This window comes from Scyliorhinus canicula, chromosome 10 (genome assembly GCF_902713615.1).
Source record: "Scyliorhinus canicula chromosome 10, sScyCan1.1, whole genome shotgun sequence".
NCBI classification, from domain to species: domain Eukaryota; kingdom Metazoa; phylum Chordata; class Chondrichthyes; order Carcharhiniformes; family Scyliorhinidae; genus Scyliorhinus; species Scyliorhinus canicula.
The window spans coordinates 42,120,193-42,146,479 of NC_052155.1; positions in this window are offsets into that span (position 1 = coordinate 42,120,193).

The following is a 26,287-nucleotide window of genomic DNA, read 5'->3' on the forward strand; positions in this document are numbered from 1 at the left end:
CTCGGCCCATCGGCCAGCTGAGAATTGCTGCTGGCCGTAAAAAAAACGGCGGCAGCGATTCGTATCGGGAGTCGGGCATTGGGGGGGGGGGGGGGGGGGGAGAATAGCAGGAGGGTGTCAGACTAGCGTGGCCGTAAAATTTTACGAACCCCGCTATTCTCCGCACCGTCGTGAGTGCGGAGAATTGCGCCCTACATTTCTCCAATTTTTCCTGCCAGTTTTCTCCTCTCTTGAGAGCATTGACTCATTGTGGGGCCCTTTTCCAACTGTCCTTCAGTAACCGATCCACGTGGCCATTTCTAAAGTGTGTGCTTTTTACCGCGAATGTCAAGAGGTAATTTGAGCATTGGATAAGGGAGGCATTAAAGCTGAGGCCAGTACTGACCACACCTAGCATCCAAAGGCAGAAGCAGGAATTCAGGCTACTTTCCATTTCCTGGGTCACCCTGATCACTGCCCCAGATGACGTTGAATTACTCTGGCCTTCAATAAGTAATTATTTTCAGATGGTTCCTCTGTAGAGCCTTAGATGTGCACTTGCTGCACACAGACCGGAACAAAATTATTGGAGTTCTGCATAGGGAACCCCTGGGACAGTCGCTCTAACTGCTGCCAGAACCATCAGTTTACACACGTGCTATTGGTTTAATTGCAGAAAACATTCATCCATTATTTTTCTCCAGTTTTTGCTGAATACTTGAGTACATATATATAATATGTATAAAAAATATTAATTAGCAGAGGAATGGCATTTGTTGAACAAAGTCTGGCCAATCAGTTTTAATTTGGAAGAGCAGCTTTTAGGATCCTCAGGAGAGAATGTGGTCGGATTAAGTTGGATGCTGAAATAGAGCAGGAGGAGGGAAGTATTTTAAGGGAAACAAAAAGAAAGAATCCGTATTAGAAACAGGTGAAACAGTGCAATGTTTAGAAAATGGTTGCTGAATAAAGAGGTCAAAAATAACCACAGGTCAAGAAGAGATATCTCAAAAGAATAATGAATGAATTTAGCTACTTATTGCAGCTGTGAATTGTGTCTACTTTTAAACTGTGGAGATTAAACAAAGGCCAGTTCTAACTTGTGAATTTCAGACTTGAGATCAGTGAGCATGTTTTTCTATTAGCAAAATGGGACAGTTTGAAACAATGAGTGCACGCTGAGCAGAATACTTTTATATAAAGTCAGAGACCTCCCGCTGCATAACAAACCTGGAGTCCAATGATGTGCTATTTAGAAATGATAGGAATGCCATACTGTGAAATTTATTATTTTGCTGAGGTAGATCTGTGTCTTTTAAGGCCACAAAATGTAATTGTCGTTATCCAAACACGACTCAGGTCAATCAACTGTAATTGTTGTTCAGGCAAGGAACTTTTGCGCAAGAATGTTGTTAGTTTTCAGACAAGAATTTTAAGATTTAAAAAAAATCTGTAACACAATGTAAGAAATAAGATATCTGCATGTCCTATAATGCCATTTTAATGAAGTTATATAGATTAGACAGATAAAAAGATAGGGAGGGAGGGCGGGGGTGGGCGCGGAAGCAACAGAAAAACAATAAAGCACAAGAGAATTTTGTTTAATTTAATTTACTTCTGGGATGGCTGTTTACAGTGTGAACCTTTGCAATGAACATTGCCAATTATTTGACTGTGTCATTGATGGCCTTAGTTGGCTTGTATGGCCCCACAGCAATGTGACTGAAACTTAACTGTCCTCTGAAATGACCTAGCAGTGGGGCAAGTAAGTTTGGATCAAAAATGCAACCTTGCCAGCAATGCACACGTCCTGTGAATGAATAAAAACATGAATTGGATTCACACCTTAGACTTAATTCCTTGTCGATGTGGTTTGGCTATTCACTCTTCTAAATAACTGAAGGGTGAGTGGTGGCAGTGTGTTGTGTGTTACAATGCACTCAGGGAGTTGGTGTTGCTGTGGGAACATATTGCTACAGTCTGGAGCTATGGTAGAGGCTCCCATCACATGGCTTACCAGGAATATCACCTATTCTTACCAACTACCATTGGAGTGTGTTGGAACAATTTACAGGTTGATACTCATCTTCCTTGGTCATCAAGTCCCTGGGTGGATCCCAAATCTAGAGAGTCTAGCTCAGAGGAAGTGATACTACTCATTGTACCACAAGACCTCCAAATGATTGAGTAGGCATAATATTAAAGGCCATAATATAGTCCATCGAAGGACACATGATGGAGAAACAGATGTATTAAATGTGTAATTTCACTAATTAAGACACTGAGGAATTTCTTGCTCCAATTGAACTGGCAGCAGAATGTATAATTGTGTAGGGATCAATGCATTAGATATTTAAAAACAATATGAACTCATTAACTCCTAACAGGTTCCCTGGCAGGAAAACAAACACTTAATAAGGCTACTCATAAGTAAGGTTACAAGATTAACTTCAAAGTTTTAAAATAAGTGGCTCCAAAGTATAGTGAGGCTGTTGAGGCAATCAATCACACACCTGCAGATTTATTGGGATCCTGTATGAGAAATATTAGGAAATACTTGAAAAATTGGTACGACTGTCATTAGGTTGGGGGACATTATGGAGATGCTAGTTGATGTGTTTAGAATTATACAGAGATAGGGCAGGAGATAGAAACAACTTGTTTTCTGGCCTTATGCATGAGGGGACATTGCTATAAGATTAAATGCAAGAGATTTAGAACAGTGAGCAGAAGGAACATTATTAGACAGAGAGTTGTGAGGTTGGAGTTGCTAATTGAAGTAGAGATCATGTCAACATAGGGAATTGATTGGAAACAAGGTGGACAATAGGATTAGTTTTATTACTTTTCTGGAGAACAAATGTAAAACACGGATCAGTTGAGCCAAATGGCTTGTTGCTCTGTTGTAATGTCTATGTAATTCTATCCTTCAACAAAATAAGTTATAAAAGCTCAGGAGGCCCAAGAAGGCAAATTAAACAATATTGAATTCATAAACATAAAATGAAGGCCGCAACATGGCTTACAGCTCACGGGTATCCCAGTCAGGACTATCGGAAGTGCAGGTCCCAGTCACGGCTGGCTCTTAAAGGGCAAATTTACGAATCCCAGTTGGGTGGGCCTCTTCCCACTAATGGGGGAGCTCATAGACTGTGAGTCCCACAGGGAGATCGATCTATGTGCCTCATGGGTCTTGTGTGGGTTATTAAATCCTACCCTACCCCAAATCCAAAGATTTCCTTGCAATGGGTTGTTTCATTGCCCTGAGGCTGGGTCGGGGGAGTATATCTTGTTGGGGAGTGCCTTTTTCGTACAAAATGACAAAGGGGCAATGTTGGGGGCCCATCCCTGATTGCAACATCCTCCCAGAGTACTGAGGATTCTGTGTCCATATCCAAGGCCGTATTGCCCACGTCCTACTGGTCCGGGCATAGGTCCCTGGTAGGAAGTGCCTCCTGATTGATCTGGCATGGCTTCATCTGGGGCAGGTTCATTGCCCTTGAAGTGGTCCACATGCTTCTGCATGGTCCACTCTTTAGTCTTGACGTGTAAGAAACTGGCCCCGTTTTCTCCACATAGTCCCTGGGACCCATTGTGTGCTGACCCAAAATTTTGAACATGAACAGCGCCCCCTAGTTTAAAACCTCTGTCATACGTTCGGTGTGAGAACCTCTAGCAACATCGAGGGCATCTTGAAACCTATCGTACAAGGAACGCCCAGCTTCTGTCGCGACACGACGGACTCGACGGACTTCCTACAGAAATTCAGCACCCATGGACCAGTTGAACCAGGAACATTCCTCGTCACAATGGACGTCTCGGCACTCTACACCAGCATTCCCCATGATGACAGCATTGCTGCAACAACCTCAGAACTCAATATCGACAACTGCCAATCTCCACACGCAATTCTGCAACTCATCCGCTTCATTCTGGATCACAACGTCTTCACCTTCGACAACAAGTTCTTCATCCAGACGCATGGAACAGCCATGGGGACCAAATTCACACCGCAATATGCCAACATCTTCATGCACAAGTTTGAACAAGACCTCACAGCACAGGACCTTCAACCGACGTTATACATCAGATACATCAATGACATTTTTTTCCTTTGGACCCACGGCGAAGAATGACTGAAATGACTACATGATGACATCAATAAATTCCATCCCACCATCAGACTCACCATGGACTGCTCTCCAAAATCGGTTGCATACTTGGACACACTCATCTCCATCAAGGACGGTCATCTCACGATGCTCCACTTATATAGAACATAGAACACTACAGCGCAGTACGGGCCCTTCGGCCCTCGATGTTGCGCCGACCTATGAAACCATCTAAAGCCTATCTGACCTACACTATTCCATTTTCATCCATATGTCTATCCAGTGACCACTTAAATGCCCTTAAAGTTGGCGAGTCTACTACTGTTGCAGGCAGGGCGTTCCACACCCCTACTACTCTCTGAGTAAAGAAACTGCCTCTGATATCTGTCCTATATCTATCACCCCTCAATTTAAAGCTATGTCCCCTCGTGTTGGTCATCACCATCCGAGGAAAAAGACTCTCACTGTCCACCCTATCTAACCCTCTGACTATCTTATATGTCTCTATTAAGTCACCTCTCAGCCTTCTCCTCTCTAACGAAAACAACCTCAATTCCCTGAGCCTTTCCTCGTAAGACCTTCCCTCCATACCAGGCAACATCCTAGTAAATCTCATCTGAACCCTTTCCAAAGCTTCCACATCCTTCCTATAATGTGGTGACCAGAACTGCACGCAGTACTCCAGGTGCGGCCGCACCAGAGTTATGTACAGCTGAAGCATGACCTTGTGGTTCCGAAACTCAATCCCCCTGCTTATAAAGGCTAGCACACCATATGCCTTCTTAACAGCCCTATTAACCTGGGTGGCAACTTTCAGGGATTTATGTACCTGGATGCCGAGATCTCTCTGTTCATCTACACTACCAAGAATCTTGCCATTAGCCCAGTACTCTGCATTCCTGTTACTCCTTCCAAAGTGAACCACCTCACACTTTTCCGCATTAAACTCCATCTGCCACCTCTCAGCCCAGCTCTGCAGCTTATCTATGTCCCTCTGTATCCTATAACATCCTTCAGCACTATCCACAACTCCACCGACCTTCGTGTCATCTGCAAATTTACTAACCCATCCTTCTACACCCTCTTCCAGGTCATTTATAAAAATGACAAACAGCAGTGGCCCCAAAACAGATCCTTGCGGTACACCACAAGTAACTGAACTCCAGGATGAACATTTGCCATCAACCACCACCCTCTGTCTTCTTTCAGCTAGCCAATTACTGATCCAAACCGCTAAATCACCTTCAATTCCATACTTCCTTATTTTCTGCAATAGCCTACCGTGGGGAACCTTATCAAACGCCTTACTGAAATCCATATACACCACATCAACAGCTTTACCCTGATCCACCTGTTTGGTCACCTTCTCAAAAAACTCAATAAGGTTTGTGAGGCATGACCTACCCTTCACAAAACCGTGTTGACTATCGCTAATCAACTTGTTATTTTCAAGATGATTATAAACCCTATCTCTTATAACCTTTTCCAACATTTTACCCACAACCGAAGTAAGGCTCACAGGTCTATAATTACCAGGGTTGTCTCTACTCCCCTCCTTGAACAAGGGGACAACATTTGCTATCCTCCAGTCTTCTGGCACTATTCCTGTCGACAAAGACGACATAAAGATCAAGGACAAAGGCTCTGCAATCTCCTCCCTGGCTTCCCAGAGAATCCTAGGATAAATCCCATCTGGCCCAGGGGACTTATCTATTTTGACATTTTCTTCTCCAACTTCCACCCTAAACATATTAAAGAAGCCATCCCCTATGGACAATACACAGGGTCTGCTCAGCCGATAAGGAGCGTAACAGACATCTACAGACGCTGAAAGATGTCTTCAAATGAACGGGCTATGGTGCTCGACTCATCGATTGACAGTTCCAACGTGCCACAGCAAAAAACCGCACCAACCTCCTCAGAAGACAAACATGGGACACAGCTGACAAGTACCCTTCATCGTCCAGTACTTCCCCGGAGCGGAGAAACTACAACATCTTCTTCGCAGGCTTCAACATGTCATCGATGATGATGAACATCTTGCCAACGTCATCCCCACACCCCCACTACTTGCCTTCAAACAACCGCCCAACCGCAAACAAACCATTGTTTGCAGCAAACTACCCAACCTTCAGAACAGCGACCGCAACACCACACAACCCTGCCATGGCAATCTCTGCAAGACGTGCCAGATCATTGACATGGGTACCACCATTACACATGAGAACACCACCCACCAAGTACGCGGTACATACCCGTGCGACTCGGCCAATGTTGTCTACCTCATACGCTGCAGGAAAGGATGTCCCGAAGCGTGGTACATTGGCGAGACCATGCAGACGCTGCGACAGCGGATGAACGGACATCGCGCGACAATCGCCAGGCAGGAATGTTCCCTTCCACTCGGGGAACACTTCAGCAGTCAAGGGCATTCAGCCTCTGATCTTCGGGGAAATGTTCTCCAAGGCGGCCTTCAGGATGCGCGACAACGCAAAATCGCCGAGCTGAACTTATAGCCTAATTCCACACACGAGTACGGCCCCAACCGGGACCTTGGATTCATATCGCATTACATTCACCCCCCACCATCTAGCTTAGGCTTGCGAAATCCTACTAACTGTCCTGGCTTGAGATAATTCACACCTCTTTAACCTGGGGTTACCCCGATCTCTGGATCTGTAAAGACTTAATTAACTGCAAATGCTCGCATTCAAAGCATTGTTTTGCATCTTTGACTTTGTCTATATATATGTTTCTGGACCATACCTCTTCATTCACCTGAGGAAGGAGCAGTGCTCCGAAAGCTAGTGTTTGAAACAAACCTGTTGGACTTTAACCTGGTGTTGTCAGACTTCTTAATATGTTCGGTGATCATAATCGTGCTTCTGGAGATTCTGCTTCAGTTCTACATTCCCACAAAACTGGGAAACATTAAACTCAGGCAGGTCTGAAGGCGTTGGCCCATTAACAATTCTGCTGGTGCTACCCTGGTTATGATGCACATAATGTGTTGTTTGGCAGTTGAATAAATACCGTGCTAACTTTGTTTCAAAAGGAAGCCATGTTCTGTTTCCTCAGACCTTGTTTAAACGTTTGGCCTGCCCACTCAGCCAAACCATTTGATGATGGATGGAATGGAGAGGTTCGGGTGTGTTTCACTCCATTGGCTTGTAAAATGCCTGGAACTCCTCGCTGATAAAGGGGGTTCCATTGTCTTACAAGCACCTCTGTAATCCCATGGGTGCTGAATGATTGGCGCAATTTTTCCATGATGATTCGTGAGGTGGTGGAAGATATTTGGTGCATGTCCATCCCCTTTGAGTGGGCTTCTAAAAGGAGCAGAAACCTTGACCCCCATAAAGGGCTTGGCAAAATCGACATGAACGTGCACCCAGGGATGTCCTGGCCATTCCTACAGGTGGAGCAAGTCCTGAAGGAGGAAGCTTCTGGTGTTCCCGGTAAGCCGCACATTGCTGCACCGTTTGTTCGCTGCCGCCATTGAGCTCTGGCCACCATACATAGCTCTTGGTGAGCATTTATATCTTGGAAATCCCCCAGAGTCTGCTATGTAAGTCTTGTAAGATCGTGCACCAACCTGACTGTTGGATGACCATGCGAACGCCCCACAGGAGGATGCAATCCTTCACACTGAGCTCCTGCTGCTTTGCAAGATATGCCCATAGCTCCACTGGAGCTATTCCTTGTAGCCCGCAGTGCAAGACAACGTGGCATAAGCTTACCAGTGTAGGGTCTCTTCGGGTCCATGTGTGGATTTGTGTGGTCATCACGCATACGGTGTCCATGAGGTTTAACGTCAATGCGACTTCTTCCGCTACTGACAGGGATGGGGGCCTTACAGGTAGTGGGATTCAGTTAAGGGCATCTGCTTACGTGATCTGTGCACCTGGATGTTCAAAGGTGTACCTATAAGCCACCAACAGCAGTGCTCAGCGTTGGATTCTGGCAGAGGCTATTGGTGGAATCATCTTGTCTTCCTTAAAGAGGCCGAGTAAGGGCATTTGGTCTGTGATCATCGTTAAATGACACCCATAGACGTACTGGTGAAATTTCTTCACTGTGCAAATCATGGCCAGTCCTTCCTTCTCAATTTTCATTTAGCGACGCTCTGCATTGGTCAGAGTTTTGGATGCATAGGCTATCGACCTCTCTGTCCTATCATGCAACCAGTAGGATAATTCTACCCTAGTGCCTTAGGGGCAGGCATCACATGTGAGGACTGTTATAACCTGCCTGCTTACCACTGGCTGGGGACTAACGGCAATGCCACAATCCTTTGGGAGTATGAGCTTCCCCAATGAGGGGGGTGGAGAAATCATTAGCAGACTCCCTGCATAAATAGAGCTGGCCAGTTTGAAACCGGCTAGAGGAGAGTGAACAGCAAGGGAATTTGCTGCTGCTGCTGTTGTATGTATATGTTATTGTAAATAAATGTTATTTCTTTCTATCCTTCAACCCGTGCTGGATTCTTTGTGGCCCTCACAAAACTGGCGATGAGGGTTAAAGTGAATAGTTGTCTACACTGCTGAAGCCACCTCCCTAGATTTTTGTTGGATACAGGTTGGAAGTTGTTTTCTATTACACCATGCCTCTGTATGGATGTTTGGATGTTTTTGATGCTGTGCTGGAAAGCTGGAACCAGTACGCTCAACGTGCAAATGGTGTCCGGACTGCTGCAAAACGAGTCCGAAGCCCTCCTTCGCCAGGGTCTTCGGTGGATTCCTTGGACTTTGGGGGGGGGAGGGATGTTATACCTGCCTGCTTACCACTGGCTGGGGGCTAATGGTAATCCCACAATCCTTTGGGAGTATGAGGTTCTCCAATGAGGGGGGACGGAGAAATCATTAGCAGCCTCCCTGGATAAATGAAGCTGGCCAGTTTGGAACTGGCTAGAGGAGAGTGAGCAGCAAGGGAAGTTGCTGCTGCTGTTGTGTATATATACGTTATTGTAAGTAAATGTTATTTCTTTCTATCCTTCAACTCGTGCTGGATTCTTCGTGGCCCTCACAAAAAGGACGAGTAGTCTTGATGGATCATAGTGTGTCAATAGAATAAAAGACACCAACTGCCATTTCACTCTGGTGAATACTTCCTCCTGCAGTCCTTTCCACGCTGATCTTTGGTGTTTCTTCAATAACACGTGCAGGGACGCCAACAAGGTAGCCAGGTTCGGGACGAACATCACATAATAATTCATGTGCCCCCAGAATGACCGCAACTCCATTGTGTTTTCAGGTGTTGGGGCTCCCCTGATAGCCTGAACGTTTTGCTCCATTGGGTGAAATCCGTCCTTGATGCACTTGCCCCTCTTCAGGTGGACACCCATGTCAGAGAACTATAAGAGGCCTCTTCCAAGTTGCCCAAGTGCTGTTCCTCAGTGGCTCGTCCAGGTAGACAGCCACCCTGGGAAGCTCTTGGAGAATGTTTTCCATCACCCGTTGAAACATCACACACATTGATGGCACCCCGAAGGAAAGCCAGGTGTACACGTACAACCCTCTGTGAATGTTGATGGTGACATAATGTCATGATGTGCGTCTAACTCCAAATGAAGGTATGCATGGCTCATGTCGGGCATTGTGGATGAATGAAATGAAAATTGCTTATTTCACGAGTAGGCTTCAATGAAGTTACTGTGAAAAGCCCCTAGTCGCCACATTCCGGCGCCTGTTTGGGGAGGCTGTTACGGGAATCGAACCGTGCTGCTGGCCTGCTTGGCCTGCTTTCAAAGCCAGCCCCAGAGTAACACCGACCAACTTTGCATACAGTTCTCCTGCGTGCGGCACTGGGTACAGGTCCAAGCAGGAGGCCCTGTTTACTGTCACCTTATAACCACCACACAGGTGGATGGACTTGTTTGGTTTCTGCACCAGGACCACTGACACTGCCCTCTCTAGGAACTGGATTTGGAATATGATGCCCAAACTCTCTCGCAATCTCAACTTGTTGTCTGCTTTTGTAAGCAGGGCATATGTGATCAGTCGGGCCCTGAAGTATTTAGGGCCTCTGGGTCAACATAAATTTTTGCTCAGGCCCCCTTTAGTTTTCACCTGGAAAACCTCCGTTTATTTTCCAAGGACTTCATACAGGCTGCCAGTACCTATCCAGAAGATTTGTTGCCAGTTCAGGCGGAGTCTTTGTAACCAATCGCGGCCTAGAAGACTGGGCTATTGCACCACTACCAGATAGCCTAACTGACTGTTGTCTGTGGGTGACCAATGTCACCGTGGTACCGATGATGGTCAATAGTTCCTTGGTATATGTTGCCAGCCGGGCAGAATTCCGATATGGAGCCTACAGAAAGTTTGTTGTCCGATAATAGAGACAGCAGCCCCTGTGTCGAATTCAATATCCAGGGGGTGACCATTGACTTGAAGCTCTATCTCAACTCGGGCTACTTTGAGGCCGTGATGCAATTTAGTTGCATCAGGTCTTCCTCTTTGGGTGCAGAAATATGCAAGCCCTTAGCTCAGGGCCTCTGTGTTACATGGCCAGGGCGATGCGTTCGCTGTTGATTCTGATAGCCTCAACTGCTGTGCGTCACACGACTGTAAATGCATCACTGTTGTGGACACTCCTCATCATCCTCCGGGGAGGTTTTCTACTGGACCGCGGTGACTCTTGGTCATCAGGTCTGACTGCAATGTTGTTTTAGTGGCGACTGGGTCACCTGAGCCCTTTCCTTGCGGGGCTCCGGTCTTTGGAATGGGAGCCGCCCAGCACCATAATTCACAGAACCCTGGACCCCCTTTTCTGCATTCTCTCAGGGGAGTGACAGTTCTTTGGTCCTTTTCAGGTCCAAGGTTGGCTCTGCTAATAGATTTCTGTGGGTCACAACATTGTTAATTTCACACACCAAACAATCTCTTAACATCTCAGGGAGGGATGGGCCAAAGTCACAATGTTCCGCAAAGTTATGAAGGTGCGTCAGAATTTCTGTCGCCGATTCCTGAGGGGTTCGTCTGGCTGAATGAAACTAGTACCTCTGCATTATTACAGACGGCCCGGTGGTAATAATTTGCGACAAATTCCACAAGCTCATTGAAGGATCTTGAGTCCAGGACTATTGGATAGGTGAGGCTCCGCAGGCGGTCAGCAATATCACCTTCTGTCGGTTGTCTCCAACAATACTCCATTCGGTATCCTGGGCCCAGTCTTCTACAACTGCGCCGAAGGCCTCTAGCCTCCCTAAAAGCATTTTCAAAATTCCGCTGACCTCACTCACTCCCATACTGGGATATTCTAGTGCAGTCAGGATGTCCAGAATCACAGCTGCTGTTTTTTTCTCTTTGTCTCCTTTATAATAGCTCAGGAGGCCCAAGAAGGTAACTTGAACAACATTTAATTCGTAATCATAAAGTAAAGGCCACAATGCAGCTTATAGGTCCCAATCCGGACTACCAGAAGTGTGTACTGGGCCAGCTTTTAAAGGCCGAATTTACGAACCCCAGCTGCACAGCCCTTCGCCCACCAGTAGGGATGCTTGTATTTTACGAGTCCCATGGGGAGATCAATCGATGTGTCCCTATGGGTCTCATGAGGTTATTATAGAAATGAAGCCCACAGATTGTTCCAAGCTGGTTTCATGCCCTGGAATGCACAGGAGAAGTGTGTGATGCAGAATTCAAGAACTCCTGCAAAGGTGCTGATTCATTTTGCTATATTGGTCTTATGCTGGATCTGCATTTGCTCTAAATGGTTGCCAACCATTAATTTCCCCAACACTCCTCCAACTGACAGGCACTGCACCTCTGCCAATATCATGTTAGCACTCAGCAATTTGTGCAAGTGGCTTGAGATCAGGAAATCCAATGGAATGGAACACTTTATGCTGGTGTGCAAAGGAATTCCCATTTCATCATTGTTAGCTCGCTGAGCAATGTCATGAATTTTGAAGACTTGACTTCACAGTGGTTAGCACTGCTGCCTCACAGCGCCAGAGACCCGGGTTCAATTCTGACCTTGGTGGACTGTTTGTGTGGAGTTTGCACATTCTTCCTGTGTCTGCGTGGGTTTCCCCCGGGTGCTCAGGTTTCCTCCCAGAGTCCATAGATGTGCAGGCTAGGTGGATTGGTTATGCTAAATTGTCCCAAGGTGGGGTTACAGGGATAGGGTTGGGGATTGGCCCCAGGTGGAGTGCTCTTTCAGAGGGTCGGTTCAGACTCGATTTGCCAAATGTCCTCCTTCTGAACTGTAGGGGTTCTATGATTCTGTCGGGATTATACGACTGTTAACTCTTGTACACTTACAGAAATATCTGTAATTAATTCCTGCATATGTATATTACATGGTGTTAATTGTGTTAGGTAAAGCACTTTGGAATGTTTTATTAGACTAAAGGCACCATTTATATGCAGGTTATTGTTGTAACAACGCTAATTCATACAGACCTGAGACTTTTAGTGACTATAAACTCCACATTGCACTTGAAGTATGAAGTAAACACAAAATACAGTTGGGTGTAGCAAATGAATAAATCATAAACTGTAAAAGCATTTGTTCCTATTAAGAGTTCAGAGTGCTGAACTTCTACATGCAATATTTTTATTATAATTTCTTATTGATTATATTGCTGAAGATCAAGAAACTTTAGTCTTTCTTTCTGCCTCGAGGATGGTTCCAAATCTTTTGGTGTTACTTCCACAATACAGAGTAATTAATGAGATGCTACTAAACACCATCATATTCTGTGTGGGAAGCACATTGATCTCCAACTTGTCACAGTCTGAAGCTGTATTTTAGACATCAATGAGTAACAAAGAGATTTTACCCTGCCTTATGCATCATTAATTATTACTGGGGTGTGTTCCACCCGGTTTTTCTTCTCATTTCAATCCAAATTGCTGAGGGTACAGTCGACAAACTAAAGAATATGGTAGTGATTGGGCATTAGAGAGCAAAACCATTTGGAGTTTCATCTTAGGGAGGCAGTTGATAAATGATGTTGAGTGTAAAGAAACACTTGCTCACTCCTTCATCTGCTCTGTGTAAGAGGAAAGTAATGAGACAAAGCCAGCCACTTCTCTGAAACCAGCACTTCTTTCCAAAACCATCTGGTCTCTACCTTTATCTATAAACTTCTGTTTTTTTTTAAATTTCCAGCCTTCCAAAGTAAAGCAAAATATGGGGACGTCCCAAGGGTACTAGCAGCCTCCCAATGCACATTCTTCATGTGTGAACTTCCGCATTTAAAGCATGGCTATGCATCCATTTTCCATATGACTATTTAAGTGCCATGCAACATGTTATAGTATTCCTTGTTTCTTTGCTAAAGTAAAGCAAAGTAATGTTGGGGGTAAGTTCCAAGGATGATAGTAGCCTTCTAGTATCTTGTCCAATAAGCTAATCTTCACTTGTGAAGCTCGGCATTGAATCCCTCCAAATCTTTCCCTATCTGGCCATGCTTCCTATCCTCCAATACTGGAAAACATTCACTTATCTCACACGAACGATCAAGGTCAGTGAATACACCTTCAAGTAACACTTTCCAATGCTGCTAGCCTCATACTGAGGCTGGAAATATGCCATTTGCCCATCTGCTGCTGAAACCCTGAAATAACAGCCAGAAGATACCTGATACAGGCAGTGAGTTTCACTGCTCCAGACCCCTCGAAATGCCCTATTTTTCACGAGCCAGTGGGATCATAATAGACTTCATTTTGTACGGTGGCATTGCATACTTTTACTCAAGCATCCTGTGCCAGGCAGTGGTAAGACATGAGATAATTGTCCCACCCCGATACTGTGAGTTGCTGATCATGGCCAGAATTATTGAAAAGGAATCTGCAAAGGGTAGTCACCTCCTGACAGGGATACAATGGAATTCTGAGGATGCGACTTCAGGGTGACTCACCAGATATTAACCTTCATAACTGCTGGAGGCCCTGGAGCAAGGCACCTGCTCTCTTAGCCAGAGATCTATAAAAGACATGAAAAAATAAAGAAATAAAGTGATCAGAGGCATTTATTGATTTTTCTCCAATTTACTGTTTCCTGGCTGACAAGAGAAATGAAAGATGATTGACAGAAACACACTGACATTAAATCTCCTCCCCTCCTCCACAGAAATGCACAGGAACAAGTCCATGCTTTCTAAGTGCACTTTAAGACTCCTGTCCTTAATTGTTACTGTAAAGTGTACCATGAGACCTACCCAACAGTAGATCAATGCTAAAGGATTTAGTACATTCACTGCATTCCTTTAAGTCAATGGAAGCACAAAATCAATGAGGACCGGGCAGTATAAGACTCAACATCAGTGCCCCCTTTAAAGATCAAGCACTTGAAAAAATGATTTAAATATTCTTCTATTTGTTTCAATCCATTTCTGTCAATTTTCTTTTGTATTGTTTTGGTATTTTGATGTTTTTGAAGTAAGGAATGTTATTAGGAATAGGAGCCCTGTATTGTTCTTAAACAATTACAGCAACTATTGTCATGTGATGGCCATTTTGGGCATTGCCAGACTTCAGGAACAAGACAAATAACCAATGGGGCTTGAACACATCATCCTCTAGCTCAGATAGGCATGCTACCAACCCAGCCAAGCTAAAAGTCAAGCATTCCACAGTCGGGTGAAATGTGCTGAAAGTCACCTCTACGTTGATCACACAATGCATCTTAGCCTAACCTCAAATGAGTTTCCTTTTTATAGATTCAGATGTTATTTCCTGTGCTAAATGCAGTCTGATATTTTAATTTTCTATACTATTCTATGACCATTGCCAATTTTTCACAATGTTTCACACATGGTGATATTTCTACAATGGATAAGACTTCATTAATTTGCTCACACATCCATGACTTGCAGTGAACATAGATGGAAGTTCATGAAAACCGAATCATATAAGTGATACAGACAGAATTTATTTGACAAACATGTAATAAATATAGATCAAACTGATCAGACTGAATGGACTATTGGGCTTCTTTTGCCAGAAATACACTACCCTTACACATTAATTTTCAGCTTAAAAGAAATATTTATTACGAGAGTTAACCCTATTGATCTCTTTGTAAAACCATAGGACCATAAGACATAGGAGCAGAATTAGGCCACTCGGCCCATCGAGTCTGCCCCACCATTCAATCATGGCTGATATGTTTCTCATCCCCATTCTCCTGCCTTCTCCCCAACCCCTGATCCCCTTATTAATCAAGAACCTATCTATCTCTGTCTTAAAGACACTCAGTGATTTGATCTTCACAACCTTCTGCAGCAAAGTGTTCCACTGATTCACCACCCTCTGGCTAAAGAAATTCCTTCTCATCTCTGTTTTAAAGATTAATCAATATATAGGACTTGATTTAATGGCCTTGTCGCACTCGACTTGGTGATGTAATGAGATTGGTTAATCTCGCGAGAGGCCTCTCACAAAATTTATGATGCTCCAAACGTCTCACAATATTTAATGGAACCTCACAAGATGTTGCAATCAGGATCTCGTCATTAAAATATTTAAGTGAGCCATTGGGCTCATTTAAATATGTCTGCACCGTATTATTGGAAACTACCGACTGGGCCTGGGTACGACTCTGACATTTTGTGCATCTTCTGTTCCCTTTAAGCAACCATTGTTAGTCACATCTTCGAGGCGCCAGGTTCTGGAATTCTTTCCCTCTGCCCCTACAGTCTCTAGTTCTTCTTAAAATGAATCCCTTTTATTGATCTTCGGTAACAATTCCCAATTTGGCTCATTATTTTACATTCCGTCTCTGTGAAGTAGCTTGAGATATTTTTCCGACATTAAAGGCAGGTCCAGAATTTTGCCTGTATCCAGGCACAGACCTAACCTGGAAGCATGCAAGATCGTGTGAGAAGACGTGGGGCGTGCACCCCGACGACATCATGCACAATATTTCAGTTGGTGGGTTTGCATGCAAGTCAGACGTGCACCCACCGAAAATCAATAAGCTAATTTTAGTTAATAAAGTACCAATTGTCCAGGATTTTAAATTTCCGTCTGCCTTGACGGTTGGTGGGCAGAGGAAATAGTAAATCGGCCTTTACGTTTAGCGTGTCATCTCAATCCAGGGTGGGATGAAAGGTCAGGGCTCAAATAGAATTAACAAATGTGTCTGGGGGCTGAGGTCATGTATGCTTGTGCTGCCTAGATGCCAGTGGCATAGATTTAACATTGATACATTGGCTGGAATTCTCTATTTGGGAGATTTTGGGCGTGATATACCGGCCTCGTCGCGCCTGACTTGATGTCACGACGAGGCCGTGCCTGGGAGCGGTATGGGACAATTGGGCGCGGCCATTTTGGCGTGGCCGTTTGGACGCAGCCGTTTGGGCGCCATGGGACAATTGGGCGCAGCCAATTTGGCGCGGCCGTTTGGGCGCAGACGACAGAAATTCTTTTTTTAGTTTTTGTGGCTAGTAAATTGTTGCAAATCGTTGCAAGTAAATTTAAAAACCTTAAATTAGTTCATTTAGTTTAGTTCATTTGGTGATTATGAGCAAGGCTCCTCAAGTACTCGATAGCATCCATGTTTTCAAATTTAAGAACAGTCTCATGTATTCTTTTATCTTTATTGTAAATTAAAAACCTTAAATTACTTCATTTAGTTAAAAACCTTAAATTAGTTCATTTAGTTAAAAACTAAAGTTAAAAAACCTTTAGTTTAGTTCATTTGGTAATTATGAGCAAGGCTCCTCAAGTACTCGATAGCATCCATGTTTTCAAATTTAAGAACAGTTTCATGTATTCTTTTATCTTCATCTCTATACTTTTTTAGTTTTTGTGGCGGTTCATGGCCGGCTAGTAACCTTTCATAATATGCATCGCTACCTTTCTGTACTTTACGCAGGCCATCAATTAGTTTCCATATGGTGGGATGATGCATGCCAAGTTCATATTTCAATCGACGGTGGGCTGCCTCCGCATTATTGTTTGTGCGGTCTTCCCCATTTAATGTTCTCTGATAAAGGTTCCAAATCTCAGGGCGAAATAAAGGTGTTCGTCTACCATTTCCTCGTCTGTTCAGACGACCAACATGTGTATCTTCCAACCAGTTGAGTAAATCTTGAAGTTCTTGCGGCAGTTGGGTCGCTAAAGCATCCAGATATTCATCGATTTTGTTCAAAGGTACAAAGGCAATGGCAATAATCATTTTAGCTTTTAACGCAAAATCTGGATTAGTGTTATACAAACTACGGAACCCCATACTAGCTAGATGTTTTTACATATTTTGAGCTAAATGAAAAAAACATCCTTTTATTTGAACATCAGGGAATATGTCTTTCATAGCACTGTGCGCAGCTTGTTCATAATCACAGTCGATTGAACTGGGTTTCAAGTTGGGTTCGATTTCTTTCAATAATGCGAACATTCTCGCATATGTGGTGCGTTGCTTGTTGGGCAAAAGAGCATAAACCGTAGGAGTAACTCCTCCGTGTTTTTTTACCATAATTACATAAATCTGAGAAAAGAGGCTGGGAGCAATACTGAATGTTCCATCTGCAAACCACATATCAGATGTCAATAAGTGCTGTAGCCAGCTCTGTCTTCCGAAGATTAATATCCGGTCGTGACCTGGTCCGCTATCACAAAGTAAAACATTTTCTTCCACTCCTGGTTGAGGGACATATATCCTGTAGCATTCTGGCACAAACAATTGTTGTATATCACTTGGATTGGTGGGGGCGTTCAATACATAATTACGTTTTCTGCTTATCATTCTCCTCAAAGCAGATATATTAGGAATGGCTGGTAGACTAGCTTGGGATATGTCTGTCAAACATTCATTAACAACTACAGTCGGTGCCTCAAGGGTTTCCTGTGCTCTCTTTTTTATTTTAGTTTTCACGAGTGCAACCTCTACTTGTGCAGCAGAAGCATCATGCGAATGGCTGTTCAGCTGCCTCACCACGTTTGCAGCTTTAGTATGGAGCCGTGCTTTGCACCGGTTTTTTTGCTCACAACGCCAAAATTTCACTTAGCTGTCACCTTTACTTGTTTTGTCAAAGACGTAAAGGAATCCGTTATGAACAAATTTTTCTTTACCACGTTTCGTTGATACTGTCTCAGCCATCATATGGGTATGCGAATTGGTTTAGTTAAAAAATATATAAAAAGATGGTGATAGAACGCACCAGCACCCAACTCAACGCACCCGCACCAGCAGCCAACTCACCTGAGGCTAATTCACAAATAAAGAAATGTTATTTTGGCGCCAAAACGTCAATAATGCAATATAATAAAAAATATATAAATGTCAATAATGCCAATATATAACGCCAATATATAAAAAGATGGTGATAGAACGCACCAGCACCCAACTCAACGCACCCGCACCAGCAGCCAACTCAACTGAGGCTAATTCACAAATAAAGAAATGTTATTTTGGCGCCAAAACGTCCGGCGCCAAAACGGCTGGCGCCAAAACGGCCGCGCCACAACGGCCGCGCCCAAATGGCTGCGCCAAAACGTACCTAACCCGCCTGGGAGACCTCGCCAGGGCGCCAGTTAGCACTGTCAGGCATTGGGAAGGAAGGCACTCTGGCACTCTTGCTGGAACAGTCAACCTGGCACCTGAGCAATACCAGCCTGGCAAATTGGCACTGCCCACCTGGGCACTTTGGCATTGTCAGGCTGACAAGTGCACTGCCAGGGTGTCAGGTTGTCCATGCCAGGGGTCGGGCCCAGGGTGCCTTGCCCATAAGAGGTGGGGTGGGGGATATGGGCTTGAGCACCCCAGAAGAGGTAAGTTTGGTGCAGTGGGGGTTTCAGAGGCTGCGTTGGGGTCACTGAGGGTGGTTGAAAGGTCAGGGTTGCCTTTAAAAATGGTGCCCTGATCCATGAGTCATCTTCCTGCACTGGTGAGCTGAAGTCTGGAAACGCCAGACTGCACCCTCACATTTCTGGGCACCCACCCTCTTCCCGCCCTCCCCACTAGCGCAAAGCCTTTCACAGAGCGTGTTTCACACTGAATGGCTGTTAATTGACCAACCAGCATGAAATAGCGCTCATGGACTGACTGTGGCCGGGAACGCACTTTGTGCCTGCTTCCGAGCCCACTGAGTGCACAGTAACAATGGGTGAAAAATTCAGACCCTGGTATAAGGCAACGCGATGTTGATCAAAAGCCTTTTGCTAACATCAGTGGTTTATGGATGATTGATAGCTGCAAATTGAAAGTCTCCAGCTTCTCCGTAAACTTTAGTCAAGTAGATAAACAAAGATTTGGGAGATAAATTTTAATGTGGGTAAATCTAAAGTGAGAAGGTTGGATTACGAGGAGTTGAGGGGGGTTGGATTATGAGGAGCGGTTGAGTAGACTGGGACTGTACTCATTGGAATTTAGAAGGAGGTGGGGGGATCTTATAGAAACATATAAAATTATGAAGGGAATAGATAGGATAGATGCGGGCACGTTGTTTCCACTGGCGGGTGAAAGCAGAACTAGGGGGCATAGCCTCAAAATAAAGGGAAGTAGATTTAGGACTGAGTTTAGGAGGAACCTCTTCACCCAATCTATGGAATTCCCTGCCAGTGAAGCAGTTGAGGCTCCTTCATTAAATGTTTTCAGGATAAAGATAGTTTTTTAAAGAATAAAGGAATAAAGGATTATGGTGTTCAGGTGGGAAAGTGGAGCTGAGTTGACAAAAGATCAGCCATGATCTCATTGAGTGGCAGAGCAGGCTCGAAGGGCCAGATGGCCTTAGTTCTTATGTCCTTATGATGCACATCAAAAACAAGACTCGTGAAAATAAATATGATCCTGTGACAGGTTCAATATCAAACCAATTTTGGGATAGGGGTTAGGGATAATATTTATCGACTAGGAACAGGTCAGGTCGGGGGAACCCACTCTTTAGGATTCCATCCAATCTGTCCGTAGTAACAGTGAGTGATTCCCCACCTGAGAGCTCAGCTTAATTTATAGTTGGCCCTTCATTCAGCCAGAGAATCAGTCTAAATCAGCAAACATGGATCCTTAGAGGTTGTCTGGGTGTTACACTTGAGGGGATGATAATGGGGTGGAGGGGTTGACTGGAGGGAAGAGTATTACCCAAAGGGGAGATTATCTGATAGATGGGCATATACCGAGGTAGGGATGATAACAGAGTGGGCTGCTGATCCTGCAGGGTAAGGTTGGAGGTCTTGAAGTGGGAATCAGAGGTTTGGGGAGGCAGGGAAGAGATAGGGCTTTGGTGTTAGGGAATGGGATTGGGGTCTTATGGGAGATCCAGCCTGGTGGTGTGTGGGGTGAGGTAAATGTGAAGACACCTGGCTCTATTAAGTCTTCGCTTATAGGAAGTTGTCAGGTTTCAATGTTCAGGAGTTCATCCATCCTGACTTCACTGCCTCTTGGTCAAAACCCAGGAACTCCCTTCCTAACAGCACTGTTGGTGTACCAACAGCACATGGACTGCAGTGTTTCAAGAAGGCAGTTCACCACCACCTCCTCAAGAGTCATTAGGGATGAGGAACAAATGTCGGCCTAGCCAGTAATGCCCACATCATGTGAAAGAATTTAAAACATTATAATTTCTCCATCGCAAAACAAATAAATATGGAAATGGACTTCCTGCTAAACTTCAGGCCAAACCAGTTAAATCTTCAAACAAGTTATTGTATTATTGGGGAAAGCTTCGCCCCATAATGCAGAATCATTTATGTATTTTGAAACTTTCTGTAATATCCTGCACCAGACCTATGGGGTTGGAATGCTTGTCGTGATCACTTCCTGGGCAACTCTCGAGCGATTGCGCATTTCTTGAACCACACACGGAATCTTGGAGGTACACATGACCGATAACGGGACCACTTTCACGAGTGAAGAGTTTGCTGTTTTTGTGAAGAGCAAGGAGATACGCCATGTCCGCACCGCACAATCCATCTGGTGATGAATGGTTTGGCAGAGAGGGCCATGCAGACAGTTAAACGGGGCTCAATAAACAGATGTCCCGCTCGATGGACACAAGACAGGCATGATTTTTATTCTCATCCAGGACCACGCCACACCCAGGCCCCAGGCCCCCGCTGAGATGTTAATGGATCGTAGACTTGATTCCACCGGACATTGGCGCGAAGGTGCATAGTAACCAAAATTTGCAAAGGCGTTCTCCAGTTCAACATCAACCTCCTCGACACTTCGCATCTGATGACACACTGTTCATTCGTAACTTCAACGACTGTGTTCACTGGCTCTCTCACATTGTCGTCCGTCAAACAGGACCAATCTTTCACCAGGTTTGGGTCTGGGGACAGCTAATGAAATGACACCTGGATCACATTCGCTCATGAAGGTTGCTCTCTCGTGAAGTGCCTCGAAAAAAACTTGTTCTGGATCCTCCGGCTCCATCCCAAACCTGCTAGGATGCCTCCAGTATCTCTTGATGCCGACATGCCCAATGTTGTGTCTTCCAACTCCGAGATGGAGATGCAGATCTCGTAGGACTCGGATGCCGACTCCATAGTTCAGCCACCTCTTGATGATCATCCGCCACATCGTTCCTGCGTCTATGCCGTTCACCAGCGCAGGATACACCGACTGATCCGGTGCATCAGCCCCATGAGGACTTACCGGAGCCAAAAAGACTCGAACGTCCTCCGCCTGCTCCCCCTTCACCATCTCAGTGCCCATCGAGGGTATCTTCCGACTTTTGGGGGGGGAAAGAATGTAATATTTGGTGGGAATGCTTGTCTTCCCCGTGCTCCTTACGGAGTATAGGCTCCCCCGCTGGGGGGGGAAGTATCTCAATTACCCAGCATATATAGGTTCGGTCAGTAAGGCACCAACATAGCAGGAAACCGGTAGGGGTCCACCGGGAAGTGTATCGTTTGTAAATAAAACTTTGTTCTTATTTTTACTTGGTGTGGACTCTCCATGTCCTTATTAAATTTTCTTTGGATTATTAAAGGATAGGATGCATTGGCAAGAAGCTGGAATCAAATAAATAAAGAGCTGCCAGGGCTAATAAAATAACAGAATAGACTTAGTGGATGGGACATCCCCTACCCACCACCGTGGCATATTTTGCAGCAGTAGAGGCAGCCCACCATTGGCCGGTAGAGAGATTTTCAGGTCCCACCTGAACAGGTTTTCCCGTTTTTTGCACCCTCCGCTGCCAGAGAACACATGGTAGGGGCTCGCTGTTCACAGAACCAAAAGATCCCGCCAGTGGAAACGGCCATAACATTTCAGCCATTTGTGTTGAATAGCTACGCTGCTTTCTTGTGCCGTATATTTTTTTTTCTTATGAATTTAGAGTAGAATTCATGGGCGTGATTCTCCGCTGCCCACGACGGGTCGGAGAATAGCGGGAGGGCCTTCCCGACAATTTTCATGGCCTCCCGCTATTCTCCCCCCCCCCCTCCGGCCGCCCCCCGACACGAATCGCTGCTCGCCGTTTTTTACGGCGAACGGCGATTCTCCGCAGGCCGATGGGCCGAATACCGTGGAGTTTACGGCCGTTTTCATGGCCGCGATCACACCTGCTTTCAGCATTCGTGAAAACGGCCGCAAAGTGCCCGTCCCGGACAACCATGGCACCGATTGGCACAGCCGCACCATGGCCGTGCCAAGGGTGGCATGGGCCTGCGATCGCGGGTAGCGGGTCCGATACCCGCACACTATTTGTTCTTCCGCAGGATCAGTCCGCGGGGCGGCTGAGGGTCATGACGGCCTGCGCATGCGCGGGTTTGACGCGTCTGCGTGATGACGTCATCCGCGCATGCGCGGGTTGGAACCGTCCAACCCGCGCGTTGGAACCGTCCAACCCGCGCATGCGGGCTGACATCATCGCGCACGTCAGCCGGCGTGACGCTTGGCGCGCGGACTTAGCGACGGTCGCTAAGCCCGCGATGCCGTGTTTCACGGGTCCCCGCTGCTAGCCCCGCCCAGGGGGGAGAATCGGGTCCCGGGAGGGGGCGCGGAGGCTGCCGTGAAACACGGCCAGTTTCACGCCAGACTTTACGACTCGCCGTATTTGCGGAGAATTGCGCCCCATTTTTATTTCAATTAAGGGCCAATTTAGCATGGCCAATCCACCTAGCCTGCACATCTTTTAGGGTTGTGGGGGCAAAACCCACGCAAACACGGGGAGAATGTGCAAACTCCACACGGACAGTGACCCAGAGCCAGGATCGAACCTGGGACCTCGGCGCCATGAGGTTGCAGCACTAACCACTGCGCCGCCGTGCTGCCATATTTAAAAAAAAATAGACTCAAATACATTTTAGAAAATCCAGATATCTAACTTCAAAAGTGTGGTCTAGTCCAAAACTAGATAGCTAGAAACTCCAGTTATTATTCCATTCAGGCCCTAACACCAAACTTCAAGAATTCTGCCTAATGGGAAAACTGTTCTTCCTTGACTTAAACTGATGTGAATAGTTCTGTCTTTCTCTCTGCGGAGCCAAGGAGATGGATGATGCATAGCTAAGCTCCTGGCTGCTCTCCCTGTGCTTTAGCTTAATGTGTTGTTGTCAGTCAGCTTCTATAGCAGAGGCTTTCAGCATGGGTCACCAACCCCCACCTCCTTCCGAACCAACAATTCATCATTGTCTCATTGCTAATCCCACTCTTTGCCCATGGTGAGTAATGGAAAAGGCTGCCAGTGGGTGTGAGCAGTGATGAGAAAACCTGAAAATTACCAAATGAGCTGCTTTGACATCAAACATTTATATTTGGTTAATGTTTCATTTTCGTTTCCAAATATTTCAGCACATGTCTCTATCATTTTCTTCATGAGGACTATTTTACTAAATTCAGTTGTGTAAGATTTTGTTTTAATTTCTGAAGAAATTAAATGCATTTAACATCTGATTTTTGCTAGAGTTGTATTATTCTTTGGATAGGGACTGACACTTCACTTCAGTGTGTTATTTTATGACTTATGTATATCTCAGCTGCAACTCCTTTACAAGTACAATACGCGTTGGATCAAATAGAATAATTCCTTCTGGTTTTGTTCTTCTCCAGCTTTTTTTGCAAGTCTCAAGGTATCGTATAGATATTGCACATTGGGAGCATCTTGCATCCATTTCGTGCAGACTGTTTTGATGAGATTGTGCTTACTCCTATAAGTGACGTGAGATAGTCGTTATATAGTTTTTATTGAGACTACTTATTTACACTATTTACAAAGATTTCATACTAAGCAGGTGGTTCTATGGACACATCTGCGCTCTTGGAGCCTCTTTGTCATCTGACCCTGATGTCATGTTTACATCATCATTAACATCATTGTCTCTTTAACATAACCATTAACCCTTTACTTTACACAGCCTGGGAAAATTAAACAATTAATTCCTCCACTGATAATGGATTTCAGTGTATTCCACCTCCGAATACCTGCATATGTACTGTACACAATGGGGAATACTTTATAGCTCATTAATATCTCTGTGTTCAAAGTATGTGTAACAGCTGAAGGCAGCTTTTGAGCTGCTCGAGTCTGTGAGAGAACAAAATGTTAGAGTTGTTCAATAACCTGTTAAATATGATTGAGGGCATGAGAAGTGGCTTTTTAAAGCAACACACAAGCCTGAATTATAACACCCTCTAACCACTGTGGTGACGGTAATCTTTGGAAAAGCTGACTGTGAGTGTGTTAGAAGGAAAATCATTGAATCCAACTGTTAGAGTGTTATATTAAAGCTCGAAATTCTAAGATAATTTGTTTGTATTTTATATCCATTTACTTTGCAATGCTAGCTCATGTGGAAGAAGTTAAATACCCACAATCATGAATAGGGGCCGGGCAGAGAAGCCTGAGTTCTGCAGGGAAATTTTCTGGTATACTGATCATGCAAAGCGCTATTGTCCTGGAACAAAAATCATTTAAAAAATGTTTTTTTTTAAAATAGTTTTTCTTCAGATTTTCACAAAATATCAATAACAGAAAATATTAACAAAAAACAAAAATATTGACAATTAAGAAAAACAAAAAAGAACAACCCCCCCCCCCCCCCCCCGTTAAATACAAAAAGAAGAGCTTAACACCCGTCATAACCAAAGAACACATGTACATGCCCCTTCAACCCAACCCACCGAAATGACCCCCCCCCCCCCCCCCCCGGGCTGCTGCTGCTGCTGGCCTTTTTCCCCTACCGTTCTGCCAGGAAATCCAGGAAAGGTTGCCACTGCCTGAAAAACCCCTGTACGGATCCCCTCAGGGCAAATTTCACCCTCTCCAATTTGATGAACTCCGCCATATCGTTGATCCAGGCCTCCACGCTTGGGGGCCTCGCATCCTTCCACTGAAGAAGAATCCTCCGCCGGGCTACTAGGGACGCAAAGGCCAGAACACCGGCCTCTTTCGCCTCTTGCACTCCCGGCTCCACTGCAACCCCAAATATTGCGAGTCCCCAGCCTGGCTTGACCCTGGATTCTACCACCCTCAACACCGTGCTTGCTACCCCCTTCCAAAATTCCCCCAGCGCTGGGCTTGCCCAGAACATATGGGCATGGTTCGCTGGGCTCCCCGAGCACCTAGTACACCTGTCTTCACCCCCAAAGAACCGATTGATAACCCTATGCAGGTGTGTGTGTGTGGATGCGTTTGCGTGGATAGATGTGGGAGGATTAAATAGAGTCAATTTACTGAAAAATATGTGGGAGGATTATCATGTTAATAAATATATATGCAGATAGCATTCGTTTCTAACATCACAGACAGCAGTAGGCCATTCCTACTCATCCTAGCTGTGCATTTCATTTCAGCACATGACCATTAAGAGCCCCTTTATTCACATTTAAAGAAGAAAATCTGTGAACAGCCTCAAAATAATTATGTTGTGTAATGGACATAAGTAAGGACAAGCTTTTTTCTACAAAGCACCGTGAGTATTTCGCCAAACCTTGCAGTGTGACAGAAATCTTTTTCCATCCGTCTCTGGTTAAAGTTGCTCAATGTATATTCGCACCTGCCACATATAATTTTGTGCTTTTCGTCTGAATAGCTGAAATCACTCCAGAGCGCTGTTAAGAAGTCTGTTGGTTTAAATAGATTCCATTCATTCCAGAGCGCTGTTAAGAAGTCTGTTGACTGTATTGTTTTTATTGGGCTGGCGATGAGTTGGGCTGGCGATGAGTTGGGCTGGCGATGAGTTGGCTGGCGATGAGTTGGGCTGGCGATGAGTTGGCTGGCGATGAGTTGGGCTGGCGATGAGTTGGCTGGCGATGAGTTGGGCTGGCGATGAGTTGGGCTGGCGATGAGTTGG